At 37.5% G+C, this 19759-nt stretch overlaps 1 pseudogene; it reads left to right on the top strand.

Annotated features, from left to right (window-relative positions):
• Positions 1-259: 259 nt before the first annotated feature.
• The window catches only part of LOC108712386, a 36267-nt pseudogene continuing 16767 nt past the window's right edge, over positions 260-19759 (top strand).

Below are 19759 nucleotides of genomic sequence, written 5' to 3'. Positions count from 1 at the left end.
CACATATCACTCTCTCTTTTGTTTGAAGAGATCATAGTACACAGGGAAAGGGTCTGTGTGGCTGTCCAACCCCTAAGACACAGAAGAACTTTGAAGAGAACTTTGATCTTTTTTTGCACCACGTGGTGGCATTGTAGAACCCAACCACAGAGATGACTGATGTAGTTTTAGCTTCCATGAGATGTTTAGGGAATTTATTTATCTGCTATTATCTCATTTATTTATCTAATTTTTTTATGAATGACAGTTTGCATTTTGAATGAGGAAGGTAAGATGCAACACTTGTAAGTAGACATGCACTAGATCAGGGCTTCAGTTTGGAGAGTTCTGGGCTACAAAAATGTTTGCAAAATTTAGATGCAGATAAATGTTTAATATCAAGTAAGAATCAGTACAAATATGGAGGGTTCAGAGTAATTATTGTACCTGACACTGGAAAATGTGGTATATTCTTCATTGCAACTTCTGTCAGTACTCACTACTTGCTATATTGTTCTGCTATAGAAGTATTGAAACTTTTCCTCAAGTCACTCCTCCCAGTGCAGCTGATGCAAAAGAATCCACTCTCTTTTCTTTTTCCCTCTCTAATTTAAAATGGAGAATGAACAATTGGCAGCCCTATGCTGGGCTGGTATTATTCTCATATGACTCCATTGGCTTTCCTTGCCCAAAGACTTTGGGTTCATCTTCTTCCCCCCTGTTTTACTACAACAGTTTAGGCCCACTATAACAGTTATATGTATCTATTTTTTCATGTATTTGCAGTATTAGTTGATCATAGTATCATTTTCATTTATTTCAGGTCCCTGATCTAAATGGGCTTTTAAATGTCATGTTTTTGGATCACACTCAGAAGGCACAAGGTCTGAGGCAGCTATTGTTTGAGATGTGTAAAGGAGTAAGAAACATGTTTCACTCCTCGGCCCCAAAGGTAAGTGACTGGGTGCAATTAAGCACTGTTATGTGAATTGCCACACATTTTGCTTCTGATAGACTTCAGACATCTGATTGTATGTTTCTCAGGCTACTAGGGTTTCACAGACTTACTTGTATGCCATAAATATTTTTTGCCACTACCCACAACATTTAATTCCACCATGGTCACCCAGTGTGACATCAGTCTAAATGCACTGCTCATCTTAAACTATATATATGAATATTAATTAATTTTTCCTTATTTGTATTTTAAACCTCGTACAGGCAATATGACTGATACTACAGAAGATTGGACCTATCACTGACACTGTGGAGAATATACCATAGAGCATGGTTGGGGAGACTCTGAAACATTTTGTTGAGTCTGTAACACATTATATCAACACAGAACAATTTGATCCACTTTTTAGCAGTATTTAGGTAAATAAGAAAATGATAAACTTGCGCGATAACAATTATAAACCATGTTCATTATCTCTTTTATGTATTACATATATAATACTATTTATTTATAACATATATTATAGTAAATATTTTTTAATAGTTGAAATTAATGCCGCAGTGATTATAAAAAAAAGAGAATGTCTCTTGTTATCACTGAGATTTTCCTCCTATTTTGCCTTTTAAGGTGATCCTTTTAGGACTTTCAAAGAAAATGGAGCCAACTCAAAGCACTGAATGTTTCGATCAAATTGAAAGGTTGCTGCAGGCTTATTCCATCCTTTTGGCGCATGGGCAGGGATATAAGGTTCAAAAACAAGAAACTGACTGCCAGGTAGGATTAAATTATCTACATGGTTATTGTCCATTGTTCTACCTGATCTCTTTATACAAGAAGGATTTTTAAACAATTTCTTTCATTTTTCTTAATTTCTAGACGTTAACAGAAATATTGAACGTTCATAAATTTTAATACCTTGCATGGCTTTAGCCACTGGACTTGCTGTGTAATTTTGGAATGGTTTCATCATTAATCTGAGATGTTTCTATAGTTCAGCTTTCAAGGGAGCCCCATGGGGAAATGGTTGAATTGGTGATTATATCAACCAAGGAGATGCTCTGTTTTCCTGCTGGTTGAAAGTTTTCAGAAAAATGACATGTTTAGGTGGTGTGTTGATTGCTTTTAAAGGAGAACTAAACCCTAAAAATGTATGTGGCTAAAAATATCATATTTTATATACTGAACGTTTTGCACAAGCCTAAAGTTTCAACTTCAATAGCGGTAATGATACAGGACTTGTCACAGGGGGTCACCATCTTGGAAAGTGTCTGTGACACTCACATGCTCAGTGGGCTCTGAGCAGCTGTTGAGAAGCTAAACTGAGCTATTGTCGCAAATTATCAAGCAGAAAATGAGGTTGAACTGTAATATAAGCTGGTGCTAAAGGGCTGATTATTAAATTCTGATGCTAATTGTACTGGTTTCTGTGCTGCCATGTAGTAATTATACATATTAATTACTAATCAGCCTTATATTGTGACATTTATATTCTATGTGTACTGTATATTGTGAGTGGGTCCCTAAGCTCAGTAAGTGACAGCAGCACAGAGCATGTGCAGTGAATCAGCAGAAAAGAAGATGGGGAGCTACTGGGGCATCTTTGGAGGCACCGATCTTTACTGCTAAAGGGCTTTGGTTGCCTGGGGCTGGTACAGAAGCTCAAAACATAATGTACAACATTTCTAGCCTACTTAGTTTAACTTTCCTTGTCCTTTAAAAAAGGACTAGGCTGATTTAGTCAATGCAAGAACTGGTGGCATCCTCTTGGGGTTTGTTTTACATGCACATTACAGCTTTTGGGCGTCCGTCTAATGGCCTTTTAATCATTTCATACCTTGCATGGCTTTAGTGACCTTGGTAGTAAAACTGCATTAAATGTAGAGCCCAGACCCCATGTCTGTAATGTCTGGAATCCACTGCCTTGGCAAATAACAAGCTCGTAAGGGAAAAAAGGGCAAACGTCTTTCCAATAAACAACTTCCAAGATGCAGCATATATAGAATGTTAGTGAATTTTACAACATACTCTTTAACTATAAGAATGTAGGGTTTTGTATTTAGATTTTTTTGTAAGTATCCCTGGTATATATTTTTATTTGAGAGCCAAAACATGTCTTAGGTAAATATATCTGACATAATTGTATTACATTATTTTTTTCTTCTTACAGGCCATTAGAAAAAGATAAAATTCTGCCACTTTTAAAGACATTTATTGAAAATCTTTTTTTCTTTAAAAGAACAAATAAACAGAAACAAGGTATGACATAGTATGATTTTAAAGGAATCGTTAATTGAAAATAATGATGCCATTCTATTATGTACATGCTTTTATAGTAACACATGCATATGCTTGTTTTTATGTTTGTGCTGCATTTTATATCTAACATGATACTAAACTGGCTTGTTTGTCCCATAGGAGTCATATTTGTACTTTGCCAAGCTGTAAGCACACTACTCAGTCTGGATGACTCTTCTGAAATTCTTTCTATTGTTTCAGTAGAGACTGTGAAGTGTCTTTTGCTGTAAGTGAATCTGGATATTTGCTCAAATTAAGTGTTTAATGGAGAAAGTCTGAAAATATTTGATTTTCCTATTCCTAGTTTGCTTTTAAGAGACTTAAGTGCCTGTGACATTATCATTAAGGTCAGATACACAGACATCTCTTATGGCATTGAGCAGCTTTTATCTTTAATTGACTGTCACTATGGGGTATATTTATCAAAGAGTAAGAGATCACCACAGTCTGCTAGAGTGAAATTCCATCACTCTCCATTCATTTCTATGGGATTTTTAAAAGAGTATTTATCAATGGGTGCAAGTGAAAATTCACCCGTTGAAAAAACGCCTTTCAAAATCCCATAGAAATAAATGGAGAGTGGTGGAATTTCACTGCACGGGACTGTGGCGATCTCTAACTTCACTCTTTGATAAATATACTCCTATATATATATATATATATATATAGTATAGAAGTGTCTCTAATGTGCAGGGTTGCCACATGTAAAGCATCTTAGTATAAAGTAATCCAACTCATGGACCAATAGATACATATTGTGCACATATGGATGGTGAACTTGTAATGGTCTGATTAACCCCATGGGTCAGAGTCCAGGGCTGTTTCTAAATCTGTTTGGAAAGAACAGGGCTGACCAGCACGCAAACGGATCCACAGGACCAAGGAAAATTAGTTAAAACATTTACACAAAGTTAAAAGTGTATATTTGCATCTCCATCCGCCCTACACATTTCACACCCACTCAGGGCACTTAGTCATGGGCTCTAATTCTGTTTGTCTACCCACCCCTTTCACCAATCATGTATGCACAGACTATATGAACAGTTCTCTGTTGAGACCAAAACTTTGGTTAAATAAATTACCATTCTTCTTCACTTTGCAAAGACCTGTGAATGCAGTTTGATATGATGTTATATAGTTTTTTTTTATTCTGGCACCCAGATTATTATCTTATACAAACAACATATATAATAGCATTCATTGCCTGACCCACCTAAAGCTACATCCTAGGCACTTGACCTCGGGTGCCTATATAGAAGTATAGTCAGTCCTGTTGATGACATGATCCTGCCCTACTACAGGCACTTCCCAGCTTCCTTTCAGAAATGCATTTATTTTTAGTTTCATAAAAGATATTTTTTCTCTGCAAGAGGGTTGTAGGATTCTCCATGTTTTATTGAAGACAAATATAGTTACATTGTAGCTGACAATAAATCATTTTCAATCTGTTGCTGGACTGGGGAGAACAGATTTCAGAATCTCATTTTGCTGTGCTGAACGGTTTGTTCTATGATCAAAAAAAGAGACTACCAAACAAAAAACATAAGAGAAATACTTCAGAAGTTTAGAAATGACTCAAAAGTATGGAACAGTCTTTTTGTTTGTACTGAGCAGAGAAAAAGAAATAAAAACTCCACTAAAACATTGAGCATAATCAATGTTTGTTATGGGTCAGTAACCTTTGACAACTTTAACAGTTCCTTATCTAATCAGACATCATGAAGAATCCATGCCTTTGCTGATGTTATACTAGTTGATAGTTATGTGTCCAAGAGTCAATGTTTGTCAGCATTCCTATGGTTAGAGAGCCACTGGGGTCAATAAGCCCTGTTGTTGCTTGTGTGCTATCAGCTAGACCACATTATATAACACCAAACAGAAGCTTTGACCTACACACCACTATAAACCCCATAATATGTCTTCCTAGACTTTGTGCTAGCCCTTTGTGTCTTGAATAGCTCTTTCAAAGAGTTCCTTTAAAATTCAAGTACTGACCCGGTATATGTAATCTGAACAGAGATATTTTGCCATTATAGACTAAACTAGTTCTGCTGCCAAGTTGTGCTATTATAATCACCATCTCATAGCAGTGAGCCATGTTTGTTGATGGTATGAAAGGCATCTGTTGTATACTAGCATACATGGCCACTATTAGTTGTCATGGCCCCCCATACTACTAGGTTAGCAGCCCCCCCCCCCCCAAAGAGCCTTAATTATTAGCCCATTTTTCACCTGGGCCTCCTTTGGTGGTGGGCTCTGAGGGACATATGATTAACCTTACAGAATAAAAATATTCCTAGAATCTCCATGTTACACTGTTTACATGATTATTGGCTTATTCAATGTAGTTTTTTGCTGATTGTCTTCCACGGCTTTCCCCCATGATCCAATAACCTTGTTGTTGGCTGACCTGTACTTTACTAGATTAGTATTCTGTGGCCTCCAAAATCGACTGTCACGCAGCACCATGGTGGAGATCTTCACAAAACTACAAAATAACATTTCAATAAACTCCTCAAAGGTATTTTGAAAATGACTGAAACAGTGTTATCACTTCTTGGAGTGAGGATATTAAAATAGTGTTTGAATATACCTATATAAATTAGGGTTTAATCATTGTTGCTGTCTTGGTTGTTGTACATATTTGATAGCAGGTGATGTTTATAGAACAGCACAAAAACAGATCCATCATACTTAAAATCTATAATAGGATGGGAATAGGATCTAATATGAAAGTAATATCAGTGGATTCAAGACCCCCCTAGTTCCAAAGAATGTTTAAGCATATGTTATATTTATTTTTCTCATGTTGGAGGGGGGGAGCACATGTTGCCCCTTTAATGATTGCTCTGCCAAAATAAAATAAATTATTTTCAAGAAGTTGTGCCCCTAGTGGCCAAATATCCCAACATGGTGGAATACTACCACTCAGCTGTGGTTGTAGTGTGGTTTTAGTCAGCAATAAATAGTCACAGGTAGCTGTCAATACAGTAGAATCCCCCTTTTTACATTTTTCCGGCTACTGTTCATGAATTCAGAGACAAACTTCTTCATCTCAGCAAACTGAGGCATGATCTTGTTGAAACAGTAGCAAAGGGAGACTTGCAGGAGATGTGTATTGGTTTTTTTTTTCAGATTTGGGAACAGACAAACTAGGATAGTTCTTTATGAGTTACTTATGTTCACTACGTGGGGCTACTTACTGTATACCATAACTAGATTTATGGTATATCCCTGTTATGAACTAACAAATAAACATGGTAATGTAATAATAAATGGTACAATGTTTGGCCATGTCTAGTAACTCATAACAAACCTTATCAAACGATAGCTGAGCAGTAAATGCTACTCGCTAAACATATAGTTTGGGTGAGTAGACCAGTAGCAAATCTTTTATTACATTACTAAACATGGGGTGTTCTTGCACCTTCCATCATCACAGCTACTTAGTCTCCTTGAGCCTTCTGTTTTTTCATATCTCTTGATGACATCAGCCCATACCCAAGACCATGTTCCCCATCCACAATATGTCCGTATGATCTTTACACATGACAGCAGCAATTTTGACACGTTGTGTAGAATGACCAGGCAGAGTAACATTAACACATTTACTAAAACATGGGAAGCCCTTTAGCAGGGTAATATGGCAAAAAGGAGCACAACGCACAACAATACATTTAGCACACCATTGTATATGCAAAGAAATTGTAATATAATACAAAGCAGAATGTATAAAATACACAGTTATAATACTGTTATCAGCATATGCATACAACTGGTGCCAAAGTGCAGATAGAGACAATACAGGCAAAGCAGACAGGATTTTTTAAAGATCGAGAACCTCTTTTTAAATTTATTGGGGTCATTGGGCTCCTTTTTGGTAAAGCCCTATATATAGAACAGAAATATGAATTCCACACTTTTCTTTAGGTAAGTAAGGAAACTAAACCAAAAGCATTGTGTGTGCCGTCAAATTTTAAAACCAGCACAATTGAATGTCTATTGAGATTGTTCAAAAGTTAAATGCCCTGTGCTCTGTAGAACCCGGATCTCCATTGTGGAGCTATATAGCTGTTGCTAAACTGTCACTTTTAGAACTCATAAGTAGTCAAAGCAACATAGTAGTAAGTCCTGATACACATACATGTCATTTTTATGAAAACCTTCAACCAGCAGGAAAACAGAGCATCTCCTTGTTGAAGTAAAAACAATTGAAACTTTGATATAATCAACAATTCAACCCATTTCCACATGGGGCTCCCTTGAAAGCTGAACTATAGAAGCAGCTCAGATCAGTGATGAAACCATTCAAAGATTACACAGCAAGTCCAGTGGCTGTAGACTATGGGGCCCATTTACTAAGGGTCGAAGTGAATTTTCGAATTTCGAAAATCGAAGTACAGTCTCTTTAAAAAACTTTAAACCTGCCGAATTGCTGTTTAGCCTATAGGGGACCTCCTAGAACCCCTCTGAGTCTTTGGCTATGTTTTTAGAAGTCAAAGATTTTTTTGTACGATCCTTCAAATCGTTCGATTCTAATGACTTTTACTTCGCTCGTAAACGGCCGTTTTCGATCGGAAAAATACTTCGACTATCGAAGTATCAAGTTTGATGGTCGAATTTCGACGTTTTTTAACTTCGAATTTTGACCCTTAGTAAATATGCCCCTAACTGTTACTAGATACTGTATAGAATAAACCGCTTTTAAAGCTTATTTTTCCTCAAAAAACAGCTCATAAAAAAGTCAGTTAAATTGCTCAGTGTTGGATTTTATGCAAACGTTTAGTTCTTCTTCAAAGGGATATTGTCATGGGAAAAAAATGTCAAAATGCATCAGTTAATAGTGCTGCTCCAGTAGAAATCTGCACTGAAATCCATTTCTCAAAAGAGCAAAAAACATTTTTACATTCAATTTTGAAATCTGACATGGGGCTAGACATGGTCAGTTTTCGAGGTGCCCCCAGTCATGTGATTTATGCACTGATAAACTACTGCAAGTTGGAGTAATATCACCCTCCTCCCTCACCAGATAGCAGCTACCTCACACAAGATAACAGCTCCCTGGTAGATGTAAGAACAGAACTCAATAGTAAAATCCCACTGTGACACATTAGTTACATTAAGTAGGAGTAACAACAGCCTGCCAGAAAGCAGTTCCATCCTAAACTGCTGGCTCTATCCAAAAGCACATGACCAGGCAAAATGGCAGCCTACACACCAATATTGCAACTAAAAAACTACACTTGCTGGTTCAGAAATGAAATTTTGTATTGTAAAGTAAATTATTTTCAGTGCAAACAGTAATTTTTTTTAATTAAGAAATAAAACGACATCATAAAAATCATGACAGAATACCTTTAAGAAAACAAACTGTATTCCAACAGAGTTGCTCCTGATCAAATATGTAAGTTTTTAATCAAAAATATAATCTGACATTCCATATTTTTTTTCAGGTACCTCTAAGGTATTTGCTGGCAATGTTATATATCAATTTCAGTCCGCTCTGGGACCCAGTTGTCTTTTATAACACAATAGAGGTTATACTTTACTGTGTAAACATGGGATAGTGTGTTCGTTCTCTCATCTAAAGCCCATTATATATTTTGTAGCTGCTACTAGTAGCTGACAATTGGATGGAAAATGTTTCACATGATTATTGCATTGTGCAAATATAAAATATAGACTGTGGGCCTAATATATCAGATTCCATTTTGCTTTATCAGACATTCTTTTTGACGATGCCACTTACTAATCAGATTCATGTTGTGTTTCTCAATTTACACAGTAGTCGATATTTGTGTTCTTTCAATTTACACAGCAGTAGTCGTATGCTTGCACAGTAGTTTCATTGTGATCTTAATGTTTGCTTAACAGTGAACCCCTCTGCAGCTGACTAAAGCCAAAAAAAGCTAAAATTCGGGGAGAGTTGGTTTAATGCATAGTCACTTTTGGGTGAAAATGTTTATTACCAGCAGTGTTAGTGCTCTTTAAGATGATTTCTTTTGCAGCAACGAATATTATCCAGCAGATTTAATAGCTCCTCCCCAGGACCTTCGGATAAAGAATCTAGAAATTGAAAAAGCTGATGAAGATGTTCGCATGAAAGAAAATGAGACAATGGAGGGTAATGAAGATGTAGAATTAAATGAAGTCAAAGATACTGAGATACATAAAAAAAAACCAAGGAGAGCAGCCTCAAAGTGAGTATATAATGGGTGAGATCATTTATGTGGTGTTTATACAAATGGCCTGTAGATGTCACTGTGCCCAGACATATACTGTGCATACTTCCTGACAGCTTAAAAGTGAAAGTTACTGTTGTGTAATGGCTGCATGAGAGCCTGCTGCTGTTATACTCTACTCATCCTCGGCTACCCAAAACATAACAGATTGATAACAAGGATGGCTCTTCTACCTCTGCAGCAGCCTGAACCTTTTCTCCAAAACCCTGGTGAGCCTACCATACCTTTTACTGCTTGGATATGTATGTTTGAAAATTACATTATTGGGTCTGACCAAGGGGAGATTTCTGCTGCTAGAAAGCGTGATTTATTTATTCACTGCCTGGGAGCAGAGGGACATATTCTATACATCACCATTACATGATGATACTTATGAAACTGCACTTACTGCTATAAAGAACTATTTTGTGCCAAGAGTAAATGTGGTTGCTGATATAAATTCCACCAACGTGGACAATGTAATGGCGAATCCACAGAATAATTTGAAGCAGCTTTGAGAGAGCTGGTTGTTACCTGTGAGTTTGGAAATCTAACAGATGAAATGCTAAGAGACCAAATAGAAAAACAAACTCACCTGCATTAGAGAGAGACTGCTCCTATAGCAGGATTTAACCCTTGCAGAGGCTATTACAGTTGCTAGCCAAATTGAAACAGCAGTGGCAGAGGCTAAAACTCTCAGTCAGGGAACTGCTGGGAATGTACAGATTGTGAATTCAACACTGTGGTCTAATAATGCACAGTCACAGGCAAAATACAGTACTAAGGAAAGGGATTCACCTACACTGCAAAACCATGCAGCAAATACAAATAGAAAATACTGCTTTCGCTGTGGTTCAACACAACACACTGCAAATCATGTTACATGTCCTGCAAAAGCTAAACGGTGCCACAAATGCACAAAAGTAGGACATTTTGCTAAGATCTGCCGTAGTTCTGTTAAAGATGTTCATGAAGTCACTACTACAAATGTTACAGTATTAAGTGTGGATAAAGTTGGTACATTTTTTTTTTAAACTCAGGTAGTTTATTGAAAACATAAAGAGACAAAAATCATAGACGTTCTTACATCAGGAGCACAAAAAAAACATATCACTGTCCAACAAGTCAGTAATTGGATACACGCAAGTAGTATACAGATGTTGCACTATACATCAACATCATTGCAAAAGACCATATGAAAGAGCAACATGAATCAGAATGGTACATAAATATCAGGGAACATGTAGCAAGAGAACATCACAGTCATATTAGTATCATAGCTCTTAAACAGTTATTCACCCAGCAATCGAGCATAAAGTTGGTACATTTATTCCAGACAAGTTTATATGCACAGTCAGTGTCAGTACTGCTTCTGCTGACAAGGGACACTCCATTAACCTGATGCTTGATACAGGTTCAGCTGTTTCTAAACTACCAAAGGATATTTTCTTGAAATACTTTGCAAAAGATCCGCTTGTTGCACCTGCCCTGAAACTGGTCAGTTACTTAAAGGATTCAATCCCTGTGCTTGGTTGCTTGCCAGTGACTGTACAATTGGAATCAAATACTGCAAAATGTGACTTTTACATTGTGTATAAGGGTACTGCTATACTTGGAAGACATCTCTTTGCTGCATTAAACCTACAATTAATTGATGGTCTCATTACTACAGCACCAGTGTCTGCCACACAGCCACACAATGTTAAGTTGAGACCAGATGTAAAACCAGTACCATTTCCTGATTCAGCATGGGAAAAACTTGCTATTGATATTTTTGGTCCTTTTGCAGATTTGCTATAACCTTGATAGACTATTACAGTAAATGGCCTGAAATTGCATTTGTTTCTCATAAAACATCAGCTACAGTAATAACATTTCTGTCTACAGTCTTCAGCAGAGAAGGTAATCCAAAGGAGTTAATATCAGACAATGGACCACAGTTTGTCTCATCCGAGTTTGAATTCTTTCTGAGATAGAGGAATATTGTGCATAGGAAATCTTCAGTTTATTACCCACAAGCAAATGGAGCGATTCAACAGAAGTCTGAAAGAAGCACTACAGACAGCAAATCTTACTGGGAAATCTTGGAAAGATTTACATCAGAATTCCTACATAACTATAGAGCAACGCGCCATGCAACAACCCAATCATCTCCAGGTGAATTATTACATGGCAGACAGATGTTACATGTTGCAGACATCGAACTTCCACAAAATACTGTGCCTACAAAATCATCTACTGCTGACATTGTGAAACGTCACCAAGCCAAATGCAAGGCTTATACTGACACTTCAGCCTGGATCTTTAGTCAGAATTAAGAAAACAGGAATACTGAAACAAGGACAATCTAAATTTACTACATCACTTGAAGTGAGATGCCAGCGAGGACCATACACATATGAACTGTCTGATGGACGCATATGGAATGCAAGTCGTCTTGCTCCTGTTAATAGGCCTGAAGAAATTGAACCTATACGGCGCACTGAGAGAATCAGAAAATTACCTGCATGGACCCAGGACTATGTGATGTGAATAATGTATATTATTGCTTTAAGATGCATTGTTGTTGTTTATTACATTTGCCCAAATGCTTTCCTACTATAGGGGGAATATGTGGTGTTTATACAAATGGCCTGTAGCTGTCACTGTGCCCAGACATATACTGTGCATACTTCCTGACAGCTTAAAAGTGAAAGTGAAAGTTACTGTTGTGTAATGGCTGCATGAGAGCCTGCTGATAAAGCACTGTTATACTCTACTTGTCCTCAGCTACACAAAACATGACAATTTAGAATGCAGGAACACTACCACTTATATGTCAAAATCATACTAAAAAATTTTTTATCCCTATTACATGGCACCATTTCAGGCAAGGAAAGCAACTAGCTGTGTGAGTTTTAAATGGAGCAACTCTTGAGGCCTCCTTAAGGTGAACCTGATGTTGAAAAGAGTAATTAGCAGAGTGATTGTAACAAAAAACTAAATAAAGATTAGTTTTAAAAAATTTTGTGAGAATATAGTATCGCATGGAAAATTAAACCGTTCAGGCCAAGCATCCAACATTATGCCTGCTGTCACAGAAAAGAGGATTGGGATGAATGTGGGGTGTGCAAGGATAGTTTTTCTGTATAATGTTTCCAAAAATCAGCACATTTCTTTAGGCATGTAGGATTCCCCGAAGTATTACAGTAGTAACACTTTCTCCTTGACCTTATGCCTTAATTAAGTTAAAACATTTGCCTTGGTTAATTATCTAGTTGAGTTACAAAGTTGCAAGGTTTCAGAAATTCTCTGAATTATAAACCAGCAATTGCTTGGGGTGTCAGAATGTTAGTTAAATGCATTCCTATAGCCATAAACAGCTCCAGTGAACTTACAATACTGTGCTGGGTGCAGATAGCCTGACATCCAAGCATTTACGGAACTATAGAAAGCTATGTCCTACCAGTCAAAATGCCTCATATGTCATTTGTTCTAGTTTTTCTGTTTGATGTGTCAACAAAAACTGTTTCATTAATGACCATGGTATAATACTGTACATTCCAGCATTGTTATTTCTGTGAAATGCATCACTGAAACATGATTCCAATACAGACATAAGTTGTTGCTGGACAAATTTGCACCTGGGTAGTAACTTACAGAAAACATTGATCAGTGAATATCTGTTTTCAGACATCTGCAGGAAGAACAATTCTAGCACATATTTAATTGAATAATAATTGAATAGTGTCAGTCTGGGCCTACTAGAGAACCTGAACAAGAGGGCCCACATTTATAAGAACTATTACAAAACACTAGAAAATATCCTGCCTTCGAGAATACTGGAAATTGTACAATTCCCTGTATTCTCTACAGCAGGCAGTTTTCTGGCATTTTGTATCTGTAAAAAAACACTACAACTAACATTGTGTGTGGCTGCTCTTATACAGGCATTGCATTTAATTAAATGTACACATTTTATACTCACAGTGATACATTAGTAGTTTAATATCTTCAATCTCCCTCCAAACGATTGTGTCATCAAGATCAAGAAGTGCAGAAGATCACCCTTGAGTGTGTGATGAGCTATAAGCATCACAGTCTTCTTCCTTACAAGTAAGCAATTTTCATCTATGTCGCTGACAAATGTTGTAGGACAGATTTGCAAACATTTCATTCGAGACAACAAGAAAGAGGTTACGTCTGCAAACAATATTCGCTTACAGTGTTGTCCAGCACCAATAGTTGTATTAGTATGCAGATTTTAAGTTATACAGTTATGTCATGATAGTGTACAATTAAATATTTTAAATATCCCGTTACTTTATATTTCCATAAATTATAAAATTAAAATATTAAAATAGTGTGCAAATATGCATTTTTTTAATTTTAGAAAAGATTTACCACATTATTATATTACTGAAGTAAGCATTTTACACATTATAATCATTTTTTTTTCTCTCTCTTGGTTAACTATAGAGAAAACCTGCTAAAACTTCTGGATGATAAAAGCTTTAAAGAGGTAATTGTCCATTTCAGCATATCTGAAGAGAATTCAATAGTAAAATCCTTACACCGGCCAGATGTAATGCCTGTTCTCATGAGGTTTGTGTTCTTAAGATGCGGATGATAAAATACATAATAAATCGTTTTTGTTTAATCAATGATATTTTTGAAGGGACATGCCTATTTTCTGTCATTTCAGAATCCTTTATGGCCACATGAGAAGTAAAACTGGCAGCAAAACTCAGGGCAAGTCGGCGTCAGGAACCCGAATGTCTATTGTTCTGTGGTTTCTAGCTGGCTCACTGTCTGAGGAGATACAAATGTTCCTGGAGCTCGTGTTTGAGACAGTGAAACATCTAAAAGATTGTATGAAACTATATACTGTATATTAGATAGCGTGCTAATCTTTCATTTCCCTTTCTCATGCTTTGTCTCCAAGGTTAATTTTTTTGAGTTAATATAACAATAGGATTGCCTTTAAGCATACTGTAATTCCTCACTTGTTATTTTACAGGTCATTGCCTTGCTTCAGTAATACAAACTGTTGAAAGTTTGGATCTCGCTAAAGTTCTCCCTCTTGGGCATCTGCACTGAAATGTTACGGATATTGCTGTGCATAACTGCTTCGATGTCTCACATTCTTGGGCAAAGGGAAAAGGTAATAAGGGACTGTTATACAGTGCCTTGCAAAAGTATTCACCCCCTTGGCATTTTTCAGGTTTTGTTACCTCACAACCTGGAGTTAAAATGGATTGTTTGCACCATTTCATTTACAGAACATGCCTACAACTTTGAAGATTTTTTTTTTAATTGCGAAGCAAACAACAAATTGGACAAAATAACAGAAATCTTCAGCGTGCATAACTGTTCACCCCCCCTAAAGTCAATATTATGTAGAGCCACCTTTTGCTGCAATTACAGTTGCAAGTCGCTTTGGATAAGTCTCTATGGGGCAAATTCACTAAGATGCGAAGTTGCGCCACGCGCAACTTCGCCGCACTTCGCCAGGCGTATTTTTGCCAGGGCTCCGCAAATTCACTAAAATCCGAAGTTGCACACAGGGGTAGTGTAAGCTTGCGAAGTTGCGCTAGCGTTGATTCGCTATATAAAGCGAAGTTACGCTAGCGAAGGCTAATTTGCATATGGCGCGAAATTCAAATTTCAATGGAGGAACACGTATCTGCACTACAAATGCCTAGAAAACCTTCAAATCAGCAAATAAAATTTTTATTTTGCCCTACACATGTGCCCACTGTCTAGGTAAGTTGCCATGAGTCAGGAAATGTAGGGGGGAGGAAGGGGAGCCCCAAAAATTTTTCAATCTTTTTCAGCCTATCAGCCATCATGTAGAAAACACGCCAGCGTTTTTTTGGGACTTAGAAAAAAGAAGGAAGTCTAGCGTAAAAGGTAGCGTTCAGTACACTGCGCTAGTTAGTGAATTTGCGTTGTTTCGTCGCTAGCGAAAATTCGCTTGGCGTAAGGTTGCGAAGTAACACTAGCGAAACTACGCCAGCGTTCGTTAGTGAATTTGCTCAGTAGCGAAAATGCCAAACGCTAGCGAATTAACGCTAGCGTTCGGCGCTTCGCGGCTTAGTGAATTTGCCCCTATGAGCTTGCCACATCTTGCCACTGGGATTTTTGCCCATTCCTCAAACGTGCTCCAGCTCCTTCATGTGGGATGGTTTTTGCTTGTGAACAGCAATCTTCAAGTCTGACCACAGATTCTCAATTGGATTGAGGTCTGGACTTTGACTAGGCCATTCCAACACATTTAAATGTTTCCCCTTAAACCACTCCAGTGTTGCTTTAGCAGTATGCTTTAGAAAACTTCAATATTAGTCTCATCTGACCAGAGCACCTTCCTTCTTATTTTTAACTTTAAGTAATGTTTTTTTTCTGGCCACTCTTCCATAAAGCCCAGCTCTATGGAGTGTACGGCTTATTGTGGTCCTATGGACAGATACTCCAGTCTCTGCTGTGGAACTCTGCAACTCCTTCAGAGTTACCTTTGGTCTCTGTGCTGCCTCTCTGATTAATGCCTTCCTTGCCCGGTCTGTGAGTTTTGGTGGGCGGCCCTCTCTTGGAAGGTTTGTTGTGGTACCATTGTTGTGGCACCATGTCAGAAAAAGGTGTGTTTTTACTGACAGATCATGTGACACTTAGATTGCACACAGGTGAACTTCATTTCACTAATTATGGAACTTTTGAAGGTAATTGGTTGCACCGGGATTTTTTAGGGGCTTCATTTCAAAGGGGGTGAATACATATGCACATGGCAATTTTCAGTTTTTTTTTTTTTTTTAATTCTTTTTTTTATATATATTTTTCTTATTTCACTTCACCAACTTAGACTATTTTGTGCAGATCCATCACATAAAATAAGATTAAGAAACATTTAAATTACAGATTGGAATGTAACAAAATAGGTAAAAAAAAAGCCAAGGGGGGTGAATACTCTTGCAAGGCGCTGTACATCTGTCTTGTTGCGGACAGCCACTCTTTTAGGGTCCATGCCCTGTACAAGTAAAATCTCACAGTTGTCTCCCCCACCCTGTAGCTAATAGGCAAGTTTTATTTAGAAAAAGGTCTAACTTGATGGAAATGTGTATGTTTTAACCTAAATGTAACTGTATAAAGGAGAATTAGAGGCCCTTTCGCTGCTGTGGTGTTTCCCTTGGTCAGCAAATGCTTTTTAGGTTACAGGCACCATTTCAGCTTTAACCCCCTACCTGTATACTAATGTGCGTATGCAACAGGTACCTTATGCATACAGGCTCATAATGGTTAAATGATGGGGGGGTCCTGAAAGTTTTGAAACACATATAATTGTTATCAGTGGGAACCACACTGCATCCCTATACCCTAGTACTAAACAAGCCAGTTACTTGGGTCCTTCAATTGTGCTGTAGAGGACATGATATTAAAATGTATTCTTTTTATAGTCAATTTCCTCCCTTTAACCAGTGTGTTACATGTTTACTCAAGCACTATTATAAACACCTTCATGTTACCCTGCATGTAATGCCTGTTCCTGGAATCCCTAACTTGTTTTTACAACAGATTTGAAGACTCAGTAACCCTCAGATATTTGGCTGAAATGCCAAGCAGTCATTTGCAAAGTTCATTTACCGCTTCATTAGATGCCAGGGTGTCAGAAATCCTATAAAGTAGATGACATTGGCTCCATCCAAGCTAATGATTACGGGATGTTTGCAGAGCACTCCTTTTATTGCTTAAGTAGAACTTTGGCAAATTTTAACTTTAATAGCAAAGGTCCAGGTGAAACCAAGTGATTAACACCTTCCTGTGCTGTTTATAATATGAACACTGCAATTTATTTACAGAGGGGCAGCTACAGCTTTGCTACTTGAGAAGCTTATTGCCCTGGGATAGTTATGTGCACCTGAGAGACAGTAGCGTTTGCACTATCCCATATTAACCACCACTTTATACAGAATGATAGCTGATGCTTCCTACTGGTAAATTCCAAGTGGGAAAACATAAATATTGCACATGCCACTGATTTTCACTAATACAGGTAGGTTGGGAATGTCAGACATTATGTCTGCTACTAGGGCCCGAAGACATGGGCACAATAATTGGTAGATGTTTCCATTGCTGGAAACTCTTTCTCCAGAAAGCTCCAGATTACGGGAAGGCCATTGACTCGATTATAATCAAATAACTCAAATTTCAAAACATGATTTCCCTTTTCTCTGTAATAATAAAACAGTACATTGTACTTAATGCCAAATACAATACAATTATAGATTGTATTGGAGGCAAAATAATCCTATTGAGGTTATTAAAAATGTTGAAATTATTATTAGGTAGATTTAAGGTAATCCCTTATCCAGAAAACCCCAGTTCCCAAGCATTCTGGATAACAGGTCCCATGCCTGTTATGTTGTGTCAGTTTTGTTTATAATAACTATATGTTTATAATAACTATATATGGATAAAAATGTGTTTTGTTTGAAAATAAACACTATTACTTCACTACAGAACAGTGTGTGCTGATCCTTCATAAGACTATATACGATTTATTGATCGTGCACCACTGGCAACATCTGTCTGAGTGCTGGTACTGTGGGACTGCATATATATATATATATATATTGGTCCAACCAGATCGCACTCCATATTTAAAACATAGCTTTTATTAGCCTGTTAAAATGTATCAAAAAATGGCATTCTTCACAACATAGTAGCAGCGTCATTTGTATCAAGACACTTATCTGTTAAAAGTCCAGCATAAACGCTATATTCATCCACACTCACGCGACGTTTCGGGACACATCCGTTCCCTTTCTCAAGCGTATGTATCGTGTAGTAGCGTGTAGGACTCCATTGCACACACTTTCTGCTTCCTCGTTAGGCGGGGCATGCGTGGTAAGTAACTGTGATGATGCTTCCTCACCTGGAGGCCGGATCTGCACGTCAGTCACCACATATCTCCACCCTCCCGTTACTATGCAAAGTCCATAGTTACCAAAGAAAAGAAATATATCAGTAACAGCAAATTACATGGGCATTTTTCACTATATCTGATAATTGTAGTTGTTTGAGCAAATTATGCCAAAATGAAAAGCAAAAGTTGACAGATGAAATGGCAAAAAAGAAAAAAAATTTTTTTTTAAAAAAATACAAAAGTACTTATAAAGAAAAAATATACACAAAATAATATTAGTTGCCCAAAATATTACTACTCACCCTAAATGGGTACTTTACAGAAATAAATGCAAGTCAAAATCACGATTTAGACCCCTTGGACTGAGAGTCCCTAGCCTGTCAATCCATTTAACTTCTGCTCTTTTTAATGCTAGAACACGATCTCCTCCTCTTTTCAGAGGTGGGACGTGTTGGATAACTCTGAATTTCAGCTCCTCTGATGTATGTCCTTGTTCTAAACAATGTCTAGAGACTGGCAATGATCTGTTGCCCACGTGTATAGTTGATCTATGCTGAGAAAACCTATCCTTCACCCTCTGGGTGGTTTCTCCAACATAGACCAACCCACATGGGCACACCAGCATATATACAACAAAATTGGTATCACACGTATTATAACCCCTAATTTGATACTTCTGATCCCTATGTGGATGGTCGAAATCAGGACCTACCAATACAAATCGACACTGGGCACAACCCTTACATCTATACATGCCCTCTTTCTTGGGACCCCAAAACATTGCCTTATTAGGTGGTTTCCGTATGTCTGCATTCACTAATCTACTCCCTATGGTTGCTCCTCTGCGATAGGACATCATAGGGCCTTGTTGAAACTCTGGAATTGAGGGATATGCATCTTTTAATAAGTGCCAATGTTTATCTAGTATGCATTTAAATTTGGAACTGGCAGAATTATACTGGGATACATAAGCTAATCTGTTACCTGTAGTACGCCGATCTCTTGATGTACATCCAAGAATCCCTTCCATAGCAGCCTGTTGATTTTTTTGTATTAGCTGATTCGGATATCCCCTATCTGTAAGTTTCCTAGACATTATTTCTAAGTCTTGTTCCAAGACCACCGGATTATTTGTAATTCTACTCACTCTGGTAAACTGGCTGATAGGAATCGATCTCTTAACTGAGGGGGGATGGAAGCTGTCATAAGAAAGAAGTTGATTTCGATCAGTGGGTTTTGTATAGATACGAGTATCAAACCCTGTCTCGGTTCGTGTAACCAATACATCTAAGAAAGTAACTACTTGGAGATCAGCTGTCATCCTGAATTTAATGTCATTATGGGCCCCATTAATTGCCTCACGGAAGACGGCCAAGGAGTCCAGGTCACCCCGCCATAGGAGGAACACGT

The sequence above is a fragment of the Xenopus laevis genome, chromosome 3S (genome assembly GCF_017654675.1).
Source record: "Xenopus laevis strain J_2021 chromosome 3S, Xenopus_laevis_v10.1, whole genome shotgun sequence".
Lineage (NCBI taxonomy): Eukaryota > Metazoa > Chordata > Amphibia > Anura > Pipidae > Xenopus > Xenopus laevis.
This window is presented reverse-complemented; position numbering and strand designations above follow the sequence as displayed.